Below are 17,964 nucleotides of genomic sequence, written 5' to 3'. Positions count from 1 at the left end.
AAACAACTAAGCTTCTTCTCTTGAACTGCAAAGCCCCAAACAATCATTGGGGCTCTTGAGAACCTTCTGTCAATCTTGACAGCATATTCCTTTATGATTTGTACTACCCCTTCACTTTGAATTCTTGTTAGTTTGAAATCTATGTGCATCTTTATTTTATTCTTGAATAAGATGGCTCGAACCTCTGACCACCACCAGCACTGTGTCGTGGTGTGCCCTTCCTCTCAGGCTCAGCAAAATGAGCCACCTCTGCAATGTTGTGGTTTCCATCCATTGGCCTTGGCACTCCTACTTAATAAAACCTATTTCTGAGAGTGGCTGGGTTTCTCAACATCTGGGAAGTGGGGATTTCACAAGCAAGAAAATATCTTTGATGGGTTAAGTGACAAAAAGTAAACAGGGGGCTGGAGAGATGGTTCGGCAGTTAAGAGTACTGGTTGTTCTTCCAGAGGACCTTGGACCAATTCCCAGCATCCACATGGCAGCTAACAACCATCTGTAACTCCAGTTTCAGGGAATCCCAGGCCCTGTGGGAGTCTTGCTTCTGTGGGCTTTGCACAATACAGGTGTTCTTACATACATGTAGGCAAAACATTCATACACATTAAAAAATAAAAAGTAAACAGAATGTAAGAGGAGAGCTTGAATTAGAACCCCAATCAGTTACCCCAAATTCAATGTTTCTTCTACCACAAGACATGATAACCAAATTCTACTATGAGAAAGTGTCCCACAGTAAGAATTTTGGGCATCTTTAGGTGGATATGAACATGTCTGTCCTTCACAATCCACAAGACATTATCTCAAGACCTTGGATACAATACCAGGAGATGTTCCAGTCTCTTACATGAGACCATGTAGCATGTGCGCATGACCTATTCACCTCCTCACAAAAGCTTAAATCACCCCCAGATTACTTTCAATGCTTAATATAATATGAATGTTGTGGGAGGAGTTGCTCTGCTATATTACTTAAGGGAATCATGACAGGAAAAGCCAATCTGTGTATGTTCAAACTGGACACCATTTATTTCCTGAATATCTTTAGAACTCATTGGTACAGGAGACCTAGCATCCACATTCAAATTCGCCTTCTATGTTCACACAAAGACAGCATTCTCTGTATAGAGTTTTCATCTTTTTCATTTCTTTTCTGTGTTATTTTGTAAGACCAAATGAGAGGCACAGAAGAATACCACAGTGATGGTCAAATTAGGAGCCCTTTATTAATAGCCAGTGGTCAGAGATGGGACCAATGCCCAAAAGGACTCTCAACCCCAAGGAGAAGCATGGCAGGGTTTGTAAAGCTTAAAACCACAATTATATCAAGCCAAGGGTAAATCCAATAACCACAGTTAACATCAGATCACCATGGTTATAACAGACATAGGGAAGTTCAGTTAAGAAAAGGGTTTTCAGTTAACAATAAGTTTCGGTTAGGCTGGGTGAGAGGATGTACTACCTGGACGTGCTACCTGGCTACTTGTAAATTTTCCAGTATTGTAGAAACCACGTACTCCCAGAAACTATCTGCATGAGATGTTCTGCCTGGATGGCTGCAGTGGGAATGTCTTGGAAAAAACAGGGTAAAGCAAATGTCAGCAAGAACACAATGGAGTTAGTTTTGCCATTTCTATTGAGACAGGGTTTCACTTGATAGCCCAAGCTGAGCTGGAACTCATAATCCTCCTGCCTCCATCATCCATGTGCTGGGCTTATAGTTGTGCACTACCACACCTGGCTTTGCTCTCTTTCCATAAAGAGTGAATTTTGGCTTCTATATTCCAAATAATACCTTCGCTCCTTTTTTCTAAAATGAGGACGATGAGTTGGTGATGCATTTTTATTATTTGCTGAGGAAGGTAGGTCCTAATGAGGCTGGGATGACTGTGACTTAGAGCATAGAATGCCCCTGGTTACTACTCTAATAATCACAGCCACAGTCACAATCACCTCCTACCCCCTCTACAGAGGCGCCTGGGCCTCCTTCACTGCTCATTTCCAAACTGCAGAAATTCTCCACTGTTAAGGCTCAGTGGGCCCTCATCTTTATGTTTATAACTGGCAGTCATATAGAGAGGCAAGGAGAACAAGAAGAAAGCAAGGTCTGAGGGAAGAAAGCCAAGATCTTCAACAGGGACAGACCATCTCCTCAGTTGGATGAACAAGGCTTCAGCAAAATGTAGTTTCAACATCTTTGGGCCCCTCTTGTTTTGATGGAAGATCTGATAAAGTACATTTGCAGGAAAATATAGTGGGTGTGGGGGAGGGGAGAGGGTAGCCTCAGCACGGATTCCCTGCTGATTTGCTTGTGAAAGAGAGATGTGTCTCTGCTCTCCCACAATGTATGAGATTCTTTGTTGACTGGCAAAAGTGCTGAACGTGGATCAATGATTTGCAAAGTGTATCCTTGCTTATGTGTCAATCCATGCTACTTCGCAAGTAATTAGAGGTGAAGAGTCAGACCTCAAACTGCATTGACTCAGTTTTGATTAGCTTTCCCATTTTGTGAGCTGACTAGAACATACGCAAGGGCTATGGGTTAGGCAAGCCCAGGCATGTTAGACAAGCTCAAATGTGTTAAGACCTTATAAGAAATAAACAGGATCCTCTGGCTCTAGAGATTACAGCCAGCACACTCCAATGCCCTGAAGACAGCCCCTACCAATAAGAATTTCCCCAGTACTCAGGATAGGGGGGTGTCCAATCATTTTAAAGGATGCTTGGCATGCGTGGGTTTCTGTGGAATTCCCCAATAAAAGCCCTGGCCTGCTATTGTTTGGGGCCAGATGCCATCTTTGGTTTGTGGGGTCCGTGCCCAGCTAACCACTAATTTGGTTACTTTACACTTTAAATTTCTGAATAAAATTTTTATGCATTTTTCCTTCACGTCTGTGGGAATTATTCCTGACTCTTGGACCCTAACATTTGGGGGCTCGTCCGGGATTGGGACTAGGGACCCCCCCCCCAGACTCACAGAAGTGCGCCACTGGAGCCGGCCTTGGTAAGTCCTGCCTGCTTTCTCTTTCTCTCTCTCTCTCTCTCTCTCTCTCTCTCTCTCTCTCTCTCTCTCTCTCTCTTGCTTTTCGGTAGTCTGGACATCTGGGGCTGAACAGAGATCAGGCAGATGTGCTATTGATCTCAGAGCCAGAGAAGAACGGGGGATGCCCCGACTCCTCCTCTGATAGGGGGTCGGGCTCCAGCCTGATGTGGAATCCAGGCAGGACCGGCCCAGCATCCTGGCCCAGCCTGATGTGGAATCTGGGCAGGCCAGACACAAGATTTTGATTGAGTCTCATGTGGAATCCAGGCTGGCCAAATCTTTTTGGGAAAGGAACAGGGGCAGTCTTTTCAACTGACTCTGCGTGCTGCGAAGTCTTTCTGCCAGCTCGCAGAAGGCTTCCTTCTTCCATTCTCTCTGCTTCCTTCTTGCAGTTTCGTTTTCATTACCGTGTAATTCTCTTGTTCCTGTTTGCCTTAACACCTCTCCTCCTATTCTTCCTTGAGATCTTTGCCATGGTGGGTCAACAGGTTTCCTCTATGCCTCTTGACCTAGTCCTTGACCATTTCTCAGATTTCCAGAAGGTGGCTTCCATGATGTCTGGACTGCGTGTCAAGCCTGGCCGCCTGAAGACCTTCTGTTCCACTGAGTGACCCTCCTTTAAAGTTGGCTGGCCCTTGGAGGGATTTTTTGACTTAACTCTCATTTACAGGGCCCATGAGTTCATCTTTGTCTCCCCAGGACACCCGGACCAGATCCCCTATATCTTAGGCTGGTGCCATATGGTCACAGACCCTCCCGAATGACTGAAACCTCACCTTCTTCCTCCAGGTTCAAAAGCACCAGTCACTCTCCTCCCTTCAAAGGAGAAGGAACCCTCAAAACTCCTGGTCCTTCCCCCCGCCCCCCCCCCGTTGTCCCCAGAGGAAGAGTTCCTCTTTCTGCTTCCCTATGCTCTGGCTGCACCCCCAGGGGGCCAACATCCAGAGGGCTCTCCACCCCCTGCAGCCCGACCACGAGCCCAGCAGCCCCCCCACCAGAGGAGGAATCAGAGGACCTTCCCTCTCTCTCCTTGGCCTCTAGCCTCACCTCTCCCAGCCCGAGCCCACTGCACACTTGATCTCTGGGAGGGGAAAGAGTTGTTCACCAGCATAGCTTCTATCTAGAAATGAAGAGATCTGGGGAACTTTACTTGGCATTACAGCTACTATTGTTGGTGAGAGACATGGATTCCTTTGATTTGCTTTTCTATTTGGGGCCTATATATATATCTGAGGGCACTTTCTCCTTTTATACCAAGTATAACTTAACTGGGGTGCTTTGTAAAAGTAAAAATGGTTGCTGTCTGAGTTTAATCTATGAGGCACAGGTCCTGTATCCTGGTGGAGGATGGGCTTGTTTTATTATGGGACTGTGCTCACTAACATGGCCATATGGCCTGGTCACCATCATGGCTGCTGACCTCACCAAGAGGGAGGCAAACATGTGACCTGGTCTCCACCTTAGTTGATGACATCATCAATATGGATACAGTCACATGGCTTGGTTGCCACCTTGGACAATGATATTTTCAAAATGGCCGTGACCTATGTGACCTTGCTGCCATCTCAATCCAAACACATGGCATGATTCAAAGTGGCAATACCCAGAAACCTACTGGTAACAGAGATACCTAGGAGTTCCCTGAACTACAGGCATTTAATCACATGTCCTAATTCTCTTGCAATTTATTTTTGTTTTGGATTCTTGATGGGATCTTATAAAAGCAATGCATTTTTATTTCAGACTAAGGAAGTAATGCCAGATCTCCACAATGGCAGTCTAGACTTTTCCCTGTTTCTAAAGGGGATTACATTAAATTTGAACTTCTTGTATGGTATATTTACTGGTTTTTAGAGAAGGCTTTTAAGTTTATGTTTGTCTTGTAAAAATTACCATGTACTTTATGCATACACTCAACAACCTCTAGACATCTCTGAGAATTAGCTCATAACTGTTTGCTACAGTGTGTCTTCTCAGAAGCTGGGCAATGAGATGATTTTGGGTTTGTTTCCTTTGCAGTCTTTTTCCCTTCTTTCTCATAGAAAACAAAAGACCACCCTGAGCCTGAGCTGTTGCTGTTACAGACGGCCAGCCCTGCAGACTTGGCATGCTGGCTCCTCTGACCCTGTGTGCTGTGCTCTCGTGCTTTCACCTCTCATTCTAAGTTCCTGCCCGCTACTATGGGAAAGAGTTCACTGTAGACAGCTGTCATTGAATCATACTTATGAAAACCGTTTTCTTACTCTACTTTTTAATGAAAACTCTTTAAGCATTAGCTTGATCATACTGTAACTTCTGGCTATGGTTAGTCTTGAGTGCAAATGAAATGTATGATTCTGTTTCCCATCACTTGTTGAGGCTGAAACTCAGTTAAAAATATTTACTGTATTAAAATAGAAAGGATAATTTTGAAAATGCTGTCTTCAAATGAAAGCCTTCATGTCTAGCATCAATATGTAAGGCTTTGTTCAGCACAGCCATTTTTGAGATGATATTCTCATATATATAATATTATATATGTATGAATGTATGTTTGTATGTATGTTTGTATGGATGTATATGTATAGGTGTATATGTAAAGTACTGCTGGTTTTTAAGAGTTTCTTTTACATACATCTGACCAGAATTTCATCAAGGTAATTGGTCTTGGTTTTGAAACTGGTTTGTTGTGACATTGTGTCTAACCACAGTATTTATTGAATGAGAGTGTTATGAATGTGTAGACTTATATTTAATACTAATAGAACAATTATTAAATAATAATTTACTAGATATCAAATTGACTTGTTAAACAAAGTAAAATATTTAAATGGTTTTTATGTTTTCTATAAGGTCTACCTGGGAACTTAAAGCACAGTGTATACATGGATAATGTTAACTCATTATATTATCTTAATCCATGTACAGCACTGAGTCAAAGAACTACCATCTTAATGATTTCAGCTGTGCCTGCTTGCAAAAGGGTCATTGGACCCTCACCTGACTACCCAGCCATTTTTCCCAGCCAGCTGTCTATAATCCTGCCCTAATTACAAATGGTCTCCTGAATTTAAGATACTATAGTAATATAAGATTTATATATAAAAATTAAAATAACTAAATATTTCCAGGATAAAAGGGATAATGAAATTCATTTTAAATAAACTTATTAAAGGTTTGAACAGGTTTATGGAGATACAGAGTTGTTAATTTTCAGTCCACTCCTGGCTTGTACTATACACTGGGTTGGAGATTTAGATTAAATGGGTACAAACAAGTATTGGGTTACCTATGAGTTCTGAAAGATGTCCTTTATGTTTACCCAAAACAAGAATGATTTGACTCAAGAAAAACTAGGTCTACGTCCTTGAACCAGATGTATGCAATCTAGAAGAAAACAGTTTCGGTGAAGTTTGGTCTGAATTCTGATTAAGTTTACTACCTGTCTGTAGGTATGTGATATGATGCCTCCTTTCCTTCTAAAAACTGTAAATCAAGGTATGGGAAACTGGAAAGGAAAGGGGACTGCTTCTGCTTGTAATTCAGCCTTCATTTGAGACAGAATTAAGAAGTTCTTGTTTTAAGGCCCCTTTCCTGGTCTGTGCCTAGTTAATCTGAGATGATAAATCTCTTCAATGTTTATTGAGAATGTTTTGGTTTTGTTCAAGCTTTATCTATATATTACACAGAAATTAAAGGTACCAGGCTGGTGCAACTAACCTTCTTGGATGGTTAATAACCATACTTAAAGGCCCATATTAATCTAGACAAAGGTGTTTAAGGGACAGTTTTGTTCCTTGCCCTGGAAGGTCAGCAGTGTCCCAGGGGACTTTGGGAATCTCTTGATATGTCCTGTAACTGTAGTGAGTTACCTGTCCTCTTGTTCAGGGAGGCCATGGAGACCCCATGAGATGGACTTGAACCAGTGTCCAGTCTGCAAAGAGAAGGGTCAACATGGAGGAAACATTTCCTCCATGCTTCCAAGCGAAGCCCAGGTCAAGTAGGACCTCTTGACTTATCTTCACATAGATGGAACTATTAAAAGAAAGGAGCCAGGGCCTTCCCCCAATCCCATGTGGCCCCTGAGGAATAGATCCTCAAATGACCTTAAAAATAAAAGTAAACTGGTTTATTTGGGTCAACTGTATGGTCTTAAACACCCAAAAGGAAAGTATAACCAAAAATTAATCAGTATATTTCTTTAAGAGTGCAAAGGATTGCATTTCCCAGGTATTAGACTTAAGTCCAGGTAAAATGTTATTTAGACAATTGTTTCTCTGTAGTGATTTTATTCTTAAAAAGAAAATGCTGCTCAGGTGTAAGACTTCAGTTCTTGGTCTACCTGCAACTACCTGCCTACCTGCAGCTACTATTGTTCTAAAATAATGGCTAAATTTATTTTTTCTCCCTGTCTAGAAGACGGATCCTAGGCACTCCAACAGCTATCAAGATGCCTGAAAGCAAATCCTGAGTCCATCACTCTTGAGTCCAGCCTTGGCAGACAAAAGAAAAATGAGGAGGAAGCTAATAGAGGGACAGTTTTGGAAGCTCTCGTCAAGAAATTCCAATGGGCATTTGAAATTTTCCCTGTTGTGACTTTTTTTCTGGTTCCCTGTCTAACACTTGTAATGCTAACTATTCTTGCCTTTGCTTCTCTGTCATATCTCCCAGGCATTGGTCAAGGACCTTCTTTTTCTCCCTATAGGTAAGAGTTATGCAGTTTGGGAGTTTTTAAATAGACCCACTGAAGGGGATACCCCAGTTGCCTCACCCTGCATCCCTGTTCAGCATGGAAGAAGCCAGAGTGGTCTGCTTTCCAATTCCCTATTGGCAATTTGGGTAAGCCTCTTCAGAGGGTGATATGATAAGAATAGGGGATAGAAATTGGCTAGGCAGCTAGGGTAAAAAGACCCCCCAAAGAAAAGTAGCCAGTTTCTTTCTTGGCTAAAAGTCAAAACGTCCTTGGGCCTTTTAGCAAAGCACTCTGTCCCAAAGGCCAAAAACATTAAAAGTATTTGGGAGCTCTTATCCCAAAAAGATTTTAGGGTTACCTCTTCAATAAAATAAAAGGTAAAAATTAGACAGTTTAAAAGCAAAGATTCCAAAAGAAAAATGACCAGTTTCTTTCTCAACTGAAAGCTGGACAATTCCTTGGGTATGCTAGTGAGCTCATCTTTAAGACTAAAGATGCCAAAACCATTAAAAGGAGGTATTCGTACTGCTTTTATGTAAATCACATCCACAAAACAAAAAAAGATACAAGGCATTTACTAGAAAGACTCGGGTATAGTCAGACAGTCTCTAGCTGAGGTCCACAGATACCTAAAAGAACGGGAAGATGCTAGGCTCCAGCAACAAAACTGGTATGAATTCTTATTCACAGGGTCTCCGTGGTTAACTACACTTATTACAGCACTTATTATCAGCGGGGCCCCTGATAATATTCTTGATTGCCCTTACATGTGGATCTTGTCTGATAACTGCCCTCCTCAGGTTCATATGGACCTGGCTACAGACCATCCAACTGATGGTCCTCCATGCCCAGTACAGCCCAGTGGCCCAGAAAGGCCCTTCACCCCAGACAACCGCTTGCTAACCGCAAAACATTTAACTTCTGTACAATTGCTTGCTTGTTTGTCTGCTATGGTTTAAAGATTTTACCCATGTTACAACTCAAGGGGAGAATGAAGTCAGACCTCAAACTGCATCTACTCAGTTTTGATTAGCGTCCCCATTTTGTGAGCTGACTGGAACACATGCAAGGGCTATGGGTTAGGCAAGCCCAGGCTTGTTAGGCAAGCTGAAATGTGTTAAGACCTTATAAGGAATAAACAGGATCCTCTGGCTCTAAAGATTACAGCCAGCACATTCCAATGCCCTGAAGACAGCCCCTACCAATAAGAATTTCCCCGGACTCAGGATACGGGGGCGTCCAATCATTTTAAAGGTTGCTTGGCACACGTGGGTTTCTGTGGAATTCCCCAATAAAAGCCCCTGCCTGCTATTGTTTGGGGACGGACGCCATCTTTGACTTGTGGAGTCTGTGCCCGGCTAACCGCTAATTTTATACTTAATTTTATACTTTAAATTTCTGACTAAAATTTTTATGCATTTTTCCTTCGTGTCTGTGGGAATTATTCCTGACTCTCGGACCCTAACAAGAGGTACAAGATTATGTTTTATTTCCTCTCCAGAAAGAAAATAATAAAAACAAATGTCTAACAAATGTAAAAATCTATGGCTTCTGTCCCCAGGCAAAATATGGATAGTTTGGTATTTTAATGACATGTATTTCTTCCTGAGCTGTAGCTGTACTGTGGCCTTCTCAAGGAAACCTTCAGCAAGACAGTGCTCTTGATTGAGTGACCATCTTCTGAACCTTGGGGTGGTGTTGCCATCAGTCCCCCCGGGCCCTGCTTCACAGAACCCATGGCCATAGCTACCTTTTCCTCAACCAGCTAGGGAAACCTGTCCATAAACAGCTTGCATTTGAGCACCCCCAAGGTCAAATAGCTTCAAAGGTTGCAGCCAGCTTCTACTTCAAAGTCTAAGTCTGGAAGCCGAGCACCAGATGACCCCATGAGTGCTTGTGACAGGGATTGTGTTCCTATGAATATTGGGTTTCAGTTGATTTAAATCACAATGCTGATTCCCATGTCCAGTCACTGGCACATGACGGCCCTTCTGTCTTTCTGTCCGTCAAACCGCACGGCTCAATCCCACTCTTCTCCAGCTGCAAGACCAGATACCACTTCATGACACCATCTCTGAGCTCCCTGACCAGAACTGGCTTCTTCCTTCTCTGTTTTTCCCTGGCTCTTTCCAGGGCCCTGTATGGGCATTGTTTATCAGTCCACGCTACAATCTATATTGGAAGCTTCATGTGGGTTTTTATTCCATCTAGTGCCTGTATTAGAAATTGACGTTTAATGGGAAGGTCATGAGTATTGAACCAATGGCCACGCTGCCCTCTGTATTTTTCTTTTTTAATTAAAAAAAAATTTTGGTCTTTTTGAGACAAGGTCTCCCTGTAGCCCCCACTAGCCTGGAACTTGCTATGTAGACCAGGCTCACCTTGAACTCAGAGAGATCCAATGGCCTCTGCCTCCTGAGTGCTGGGATTAAAGTTGTGCACCAAGCCACCATGCCTGGCCTGTCCTTTGTATTTTTCAGTTGTCTTTGACATTTACAATAATTTATGTACAAATCAGGCAATTCTTACCCAAATTTTCCAGTGAATGAAATTGAAACTCAGAAACTTCAGTGACTTTCCTAAGCCTACTTAGATGAGAGTGGAATTAAGAAAATGACCTGAAAGAACTCTTGAGTTCTCTCGCGAACACTGGAATGAAATTAGTGCCACCTGTGATCAAAAGTCACAGGGCTGTGCTAGGGAGCTCTTAGGAGAGGCCACAGGAAGAGTAGGGTGGAGAAAGCTGCTCTGAGCAGCATCCTGAGAGATGGTGGGTTAACAGGGAGGAGGGAAGAGGGCATTCTAGGCAGGACAAAGTGACTTAGGTGGAAGTTGGGGCATGTAGGTGAGACATGTTCTCATTAACCAACTGTCCCAACTCACTGTCTGGCTCAGAGGAACTTCTCAATATGTATTAGCTAAGGAAAGAAAGGGTAAAAGGGAGGGCTAGAGTAAGGAAGACACACAGTAACTGTTACCAGTGTTGGAGATGAACCAGGCTGTCCATGTGACTTTACTGCAGGGGAGGGCAGGTGGCTCCTGGCTGAAAAAAAGTTGTGATCTCCTTTCAGTACTGCAGAGGGGACTGAGTCATCTTGGACCATTACTGCTCTGTTGTCATTTTTGTATGGAAGTGGAACAACGAAGACCCCGACCAGACAACTCCACGGGGCACAGCAGTTTATTTGAGAGCAAACAGACCACTGGGCTGCCTCTCAGGGAGCAGAGAAACAGCAGTGAGCAGGGGAAGTCAGACATCTTTTTATAGGCAGTTAGGTGGTTGGGTAACTTTCCATGACGTAGGCTGGGTGGTTTTAGCTCGGGATTGGTTGTCTCCCAACAAACAGAGGAACTTTCCCAGGGTGAAGTTTGAACCCGTGGTTTTAGATTATTGGAATCTGTGCCACTGTTTTAGGAGCTTGCCAGGAGCCTAACAATTTTCATTCTAACCGAGCATCTGCAGCAAATGCTGCCTGGATTGTGACTAGCAAATTACTTAGTGGTGGAATGTCATAGAAATCTTCTTTGCCTACAACTAAACCACCCTGTCCAGCCCTTTTCTTGATGATCCTAATGAATAATAACCTATGTTAATTTGGATAGATAAAAGCTTGGGTCCTTGCTTCTGAAGAATGTTGTGACTGTACGACCTTGGACGAGCCACACAGTCTTGGTGTCCCAAGTTACTGTGTAAGGATGATCACAGCTGCCAGGGCGTGAGGTCTCTGGATTCCTACCTCTGAAAAACTAACTGCAAAGCTGTTCCCCCAAACCACCATCTTGATTTACCCCATTCTGGGCAGCTTATAATAAAACATCATTCATGTGACTTGACTTGTTTAGGGTAGCAAAATGCCCCATAAGTTTAATTGGTCAAGACTATAAAATCCCTAGTCTATCTGTTGGAGGACACCCTTCTTCAGTCTCACTGGTCAATCACCCAGTGACAGAACCACCTCTAGAAAGGCAGGTTCACCTAAAGTCATGCTAAATAGATGGGCAGAGTACCTGGTGCTTTAATGGGGTAGCGAATTTTTCCTGTCTGGAATCCTGCCTTGTAGCATAGAACTCCACAGAACTTCAGCTCAGCCACAGTCAAGTAGGTCTCTGTAAGTCTGTTCGCCTTTCAGAAAGGTATAATTTCCCCTTTTCTTCTTCATGCCTTTCTTACTAAACATGCTTTCTGTAAGACTTTGGGCTGTCCCTAGCATCTTGTATTTCTTTACTTTTTCTCTAAATCTCCCTTCTCCCAGCTACGTGGCTGCCAGTCAGCTATGTGTCTGATCTCCTACACAGGCTCTAAACCTGTATGGCTTCATGGCTTTATTTCTTCCCACCACTCACCTCCTCAAGGCAGCTGCCAAGATTACCAACTAGCCTGCCCTGAGGATTTTTCTTTAAAATTCTAATAAAATTGTAAAAGCTTCCGTTTGGGTCTATTCTTAAATACATCTATGAATGAGACTAAGAACCCTTTAGAGGACCCTCTTTCTCCCCGTTTCACTTGCACTAACCTACAATCACATTAGAACATCTGCTCCAGTGACCTGACCTGAGGAGTAACCAGGGCTCAATAAACAGAGCTTTTTGCAAACCCAGCCCGTAACAGCACGTAAGCCAGTTCCCAAAGCAGTCCCTGAAAATCTTCCCCAGTCACTCCATTCTGGCTCAACTTATGTTGCTTATCTTTTTTTTTTTTTTTTAATTCTGAGGAAATCACAAAGACAAGAAAACATAGCTCTCCATTGTTTTAACTAATGGGACTGAGGTCTAATGTGCATTTCATCTAAAGAGTCTGTATGCTGTGTCAAGCAGTAGAATGTTAAACCCCACGTGTGTCTGCTCCATGCTTTCCTCCCTTGTCTGTGTCAGCTTTCCAGTAAATAGGCCCAAAAAGTTGTTTATTTGCCTCAGCTTTTCTGCTCATGATCAGTAACATTAGTGTCTCTTCTGCCCCAGTGGTCCTCTGTCTCCAGGACCACCCAGGTCAGGCGTCTAAGAGTGTGTACTATAGTCCAAGCTTCACACACACTTCAGAGCTCTTCAAAGCAGCTCACTCAGATGACTGATGACATCAGAACGGGAAATACCTGCTCCCAAGGGGGCCAGCCAAACCGTCTTGGTTGGTTTTATTGCTGCCACATTCAGGAATCAGGTGCCTGGTAAAACATGCTGACAGGCACAGCCTGAGGAAGATGGGATGCCATCTGGGGTCAGGAAGAAATTCTGTCCAAATGCCAAGTGCAGGGGCTGACTCTGTGTGGCACTCTCCTGGCACAGAGTCTGAGAACACCCACGGATCTGAGGTCAGCAAGAATAGCTGCCCAGAAGGTTATCAGGGGAGACCTGGAGAGTCTGGTAAAGATGTGGGACAATTCTGAGGCGTGAGTCTTTGTACTGGACATTTTAGAAAATTTTTTCTTTTAGAAAATGTGAAACACACTCGGAAGTAGAGATAAAATGGTATAAGATCTAGACCATCACTTCAACAGTTACCAATTCAGAGCCAGTCTTGTTTATTACATTCAGATTCTTGCCTGTTTCCTGATTCTCCACCTTCACAGGGCTTTATGGAAACAAATCAAAGACATCATATCACTGTACTGATAAATACTTCATTATACACCTCTGAAAGCAAGATCTCATCTAAAAATATAACCACGGCACTGTTATCATATACAAAAAATTCGCCCAGGGACTGGAGAGATTGCTCAGCAGTTAAGAGCACTGATTACTCTTACAGAGGACCTGGTTTCGATTCCAGCACCCACATGACAGCTAACAACCATTCATAACTCTAGTTCCAGGGGATCTGACACCCTCTCTGTCCTCCTCAAGCACTGCATGACACCAGTGCACTTGCACACATGCAGGCAATACACACATAACATGAAAATAATAAATAAAAAATATTAAAAAGTTTGGCCCAATCATTGTACTATGCAAAAAGTCCAGACTTCACAGTCTCTAAGTACATTTGATATTTTCATCAATGCGAAGTAGAATTTAAGATTACAATGAAAAAGAGAAAATAAGAACCAAAAAATAAGGAAGGAAAAGAGGGGACAGTCATCCACATCTATTTATCAAGTATCTGTGATCCACACGGTTCTGTTCTGGGCTGTAGGGCACTGTGATCCCATTTTAGGCTACAAGGTCTAAGGACAGAGTGACTGAAGTCATTTGCTTAAGCCTGTCCACCACAAGTCTAGAAGATGAAGGTCCAACCATGGTCTGTGTGGTTCCCAAACTTGCCTTGTTCTTCCACATCACAAGGCATCTTAAATAAACAAATCACCTACTAGAGGTTCCTGAAAGGAGACGGGATGGAGAGGGTAGAGGGTGGGGTGGGTTAATTATCATCAATCAGTAGTCAGATGTGTTGCCTTGGAACCAGACTCTGCTGGGTATAAATCCCAGTTTTGCAGGTGAGCAAATGAGACGCTTCTTTGCAGGACAAAAGTAAATAACTCACTTGTCTGTTTGTTAGAGTGAGAGCTGAGATGGTGTATTAGTTCCTTTTTTATTGCTATGACAAAACACCGGGACCAAAAGCAATTTATAGATGAAAGTGTTTATTTGGGCTTACAGTTCCAGAGGGCTCAGGTCCATAATGATAGGGCATGGTGGGAGGATCAGGAAATAGAACTTAGATCCTCAATAGCAAACACGAAGCAAAGAGAGAAAACTGGAACTGGGGGGAGGCTATAAACTCTCAAAGTCTGCCCCCCAGCGACATAAACCTCCAGCAAGGTAGCACCTAAAGACTCCATGACCTCCCTAAAGAGTGCCACATACTGGGACCAAGTGTTCAATGACTTGAACCTATGGGGACATTTCTCATCTAAACCACCATAGACAGGGAAAGAGAAGGCAAGAAGTAGTAAATATTTTAACCCATTCTTTTGCAGGCTAGTGTCTAGGCAGGGTTAACAGAATGATACTGGAGAACCAGAGGCATATCTGGGGCGTCTCTGATGAAGATGATGAAAGGAACTACAGGGGTGAGTGTAGAAGGTGGATGGTGGAGAGGAAGGAGGGTGTAGGAAGGCTGGGGCCAGTGCCAACTCTTCTAACTCAGGGTACAGGCGGAAAGTAAATGGACACAGGGTATGGGAGAGGCAGGAGACCAGTCAGCAGCATAGTAGATAAGGAGGCTGAGCAGTTTCATGGAAGAGCAAGACCAAATGGATGGAGCTTTAATATTCACTTATTTATCATTTTTATTTTATGTGCATGAGTGTATTGTCTGTATGTATGTGAGTGCATTGTGTCATGTAATGCCGGCAGAAGTCAGAAGAGGGCGTCTGATTCTCTGGAACTGGAGTTACAGATGGTTGTTAGCCACCTTGTGGGTGCTGGGAATTGAACCTGGGTCCTCTGTAAGAGCAGGCAGTGCTTTTAACCACTGAACTAGATGGAGCTTTAAACTATAGCAAGAAGAATGACGTGATGGTGTTTTTGTTGGTTGGTTTGTTGTTGTTCCGTGTGTGTGTGTTGGGGGGAGAGAGAGAGAGGGAGAGAGAGAGAGAGAGAGAGAGAGAGAGAGAGAGAGAGAGAGAGACTCATGAAGCCAAGTGCTCTGGAACTCACTATATAGCCAAGGCTGGCTTTCAACTTCTAGTCCTTCTTCCTCCTCCATCCCCCAAGCGCTGGGATCACAGGCATGTGCCACCATGTCTAGCTATTTAACTATTAAGCAAATTTTATTGTGTATATTTTATTAGTTTCTTTTCTCATTGCTGTGACCAAATACCTGAAAAAAAAATTTAAGGAAAGGATTTGTTTTGGATCACGGTGTGAGGACATAGTCTATCATAGTAGGGGAAGCATGGTGGTGAGAGAAGTTCCTGCCCTGGGTGAAAGAAAGAGGCTGCTGGCTCCAGAGTCACAAAGCAGGGCCACACCCCTCAACCCCCAATAACTAACTTCTTCCAGCAAAGCCACATTTCCTGAAAGTTCTATAACCTCTCAAACTAGGGTCACCAACTTGGACACATGGGTCTATGGGGACATTTCACATTCAAACCATATCAGTACTTAAGGGATAGAAGATGATGTTATGAGATAATATAGATAGTACCAAGGTTACTACAGAGACATGAGTTCTCATATCCACTGAGTCACATAGAACCGTATTTATTTTATGGTCAGGGTAGATAAAACCACCCAGGTGGTGGAAAGACCACACGCATCCCTCTCGTATCTCTAGACTTGTACATCCTGCAGATTTGCTTCATGGCACCCTCTGATTTATTCTCCATCTCCTAGTGTTCATCTGGCCACTGCCTCTGGTAATCACTATTTTATTGTCTATCTAGAGCCATTCTTAATCAAGAAAATGAGTCTAAGGAAATTCTCAAGGTCTTTGGATGAATGCAAATTTTACAGATTCATATGCATCCCTTGTGTTCATTTTTTTCCTCAATGTGTATCTTAAATTTTGTAAGTTTCACAAAATGTAGAAAAAGTGCAGATGGGGCATCTTATTCATATTTAAACCCCTCCCCTATCTGTACCCACCCCATAGCCTGCCCACAGGATTTCATGCATTCTGTCATATAGACTAAGGCCTATCGAGTCAAGTTTGGGTACCCAGATGTCTCTCGGTGTGAGTTCATCCACTGGAGCCTGTTCAGTCTATCTAGTATCACTCCCTTAAAGAAGATCAGCTCCCCTCCACCCAGCAGTGATCAGCTGCCAATAGTTCCTGGGCTAAGGTTGGGACCTCCTGCCCGTTTCCCCAGTTTTATGCTGGGTTTTTGTCTGATTGGGTTTGCGTGGGTCTTATGTGTTACTTTTTGAGACAAGGTCTCACTGTGCCCAAGTGTTGGGATTACAGGTGTATGTTCTAATGTGCTGATAGGAAAGTTTTCTAGTCTCCAGAGAAGAGATGTGTTCTAGGTATCCAAAAACACCTTGAGGAATCATGGCCCCTATGCAGAAAGAGCCCATTGATCAAATCCAAAGTCCTTGTCCACAAGCAACTGCAGACAGTGATGGATGAGGAAGATGTTGCCAAAAGGATATGGCAGCAAAAATATGCAAAGGAGATGCCTGTATAATACTAAAATAAGTTCAGAGACCCAAGGAGCTCTGAGTACTCATGGTATAGGCAGATTTAGGCTAATCATTCAACTAGGCATATATTTGAAAATCCTTAAATACCATTTTGGAGCATCTGCTATAGCAGGAAGCAGGTGATGATGTCAGGAATTTCAGCCACTACCCATATCTATTACAAGCAATCTCACGGCCTCCTAAGAAGATTTCTTTTTGCTCCAAATTGAGGCTCAGCCGTTAATTTCCAAAGAGGTAGATTACTAGGATCACAAGGTTGAAAATAAAGGGTATCCTGGTAGTGTTTGTTTTTCCTGTAGAACACAGATATCACAGATGTGTGTGTGTGGTGTGTGTGTGTGTGTGTGTGTGTGTGTGTGTTAAGAAAGAATCATATAATCATGGAAAAGTTTATGTACTGTGAAGGAAGAGATTTCAACAAATGTTTTTATTTGCTGGTTTAATAAAACTTGCTTCCACTACAGGCCATGGGAAAAAGCCTAATGCAACTATTCTTCTAAATAGGTATAGAATTAAACTAATTTCCAGCGACTTATTATTATACCCATAGATTAATGCATCTCGGCAGAAAAGCTTTCTCATGAAGCAGATGGTAATTAACACGGAGAACCACAACGGCCAACATGTGGAGAATAAGAGACTGCAGAGTGTTTATACCTGAACAGAACTATGTCTTCCAAGGCTCAGGAATCATTGATCAGAAAGATTGTAAGAGCTAGAGGAGATCACCACAAGGAAACAGATTTTCCAGACAGTAGAGCAATTATTTATATGAACTCATAGTAATGGTGACAGCATGAACAAGTACCACATAAGCTTAAGCCAGAAAAAATCCCAGCATAAACTTGGGGAAGTGGGTAAGAAACCCAACTCTATCTGAGGACCTATTGACAACTGTGGGGAAGGGGAGAATCAGTCTTCGTTAAGAGTGAGATGCAAGCAGGGCGTGGGGGTGCATGCCTTTAATCACAGCACTCTGGAGGAGTGGGATCTTTGTGAGATGGAGGCCAGACTGGTCTACATAGTGAGTTCCAGGTCAGCCGGGGCCACAGAGAGATCCTGTCTCAAAAAGACCAAAAAAGAAAAAAAAAAAGAGTGAAACTCCTGGTAGGCTGACCAGGCTCCTGTGGATGAACCTGTACCAAAGAGGCATTTTGGGACACAAACC

Source organism: Nannospalax galili, unplaced genomic scaffold (genome assembly GCF_000622305.1).
Source record: "Nannospalax galili isolate Female #2095 unplaced genomic scaffold, S.galili_v1.0 scaffold589, whole genome shotgun sequence".
Classification (NCBI taxonomy): Eukaryota; Metazoa; Chordata; class Mammalia; order Rodentia; family Spalacidae; genus Nannospalax; species Nannospalax galili.
This window is presented reverse-complemented; position numbering follows the sequence as displayed.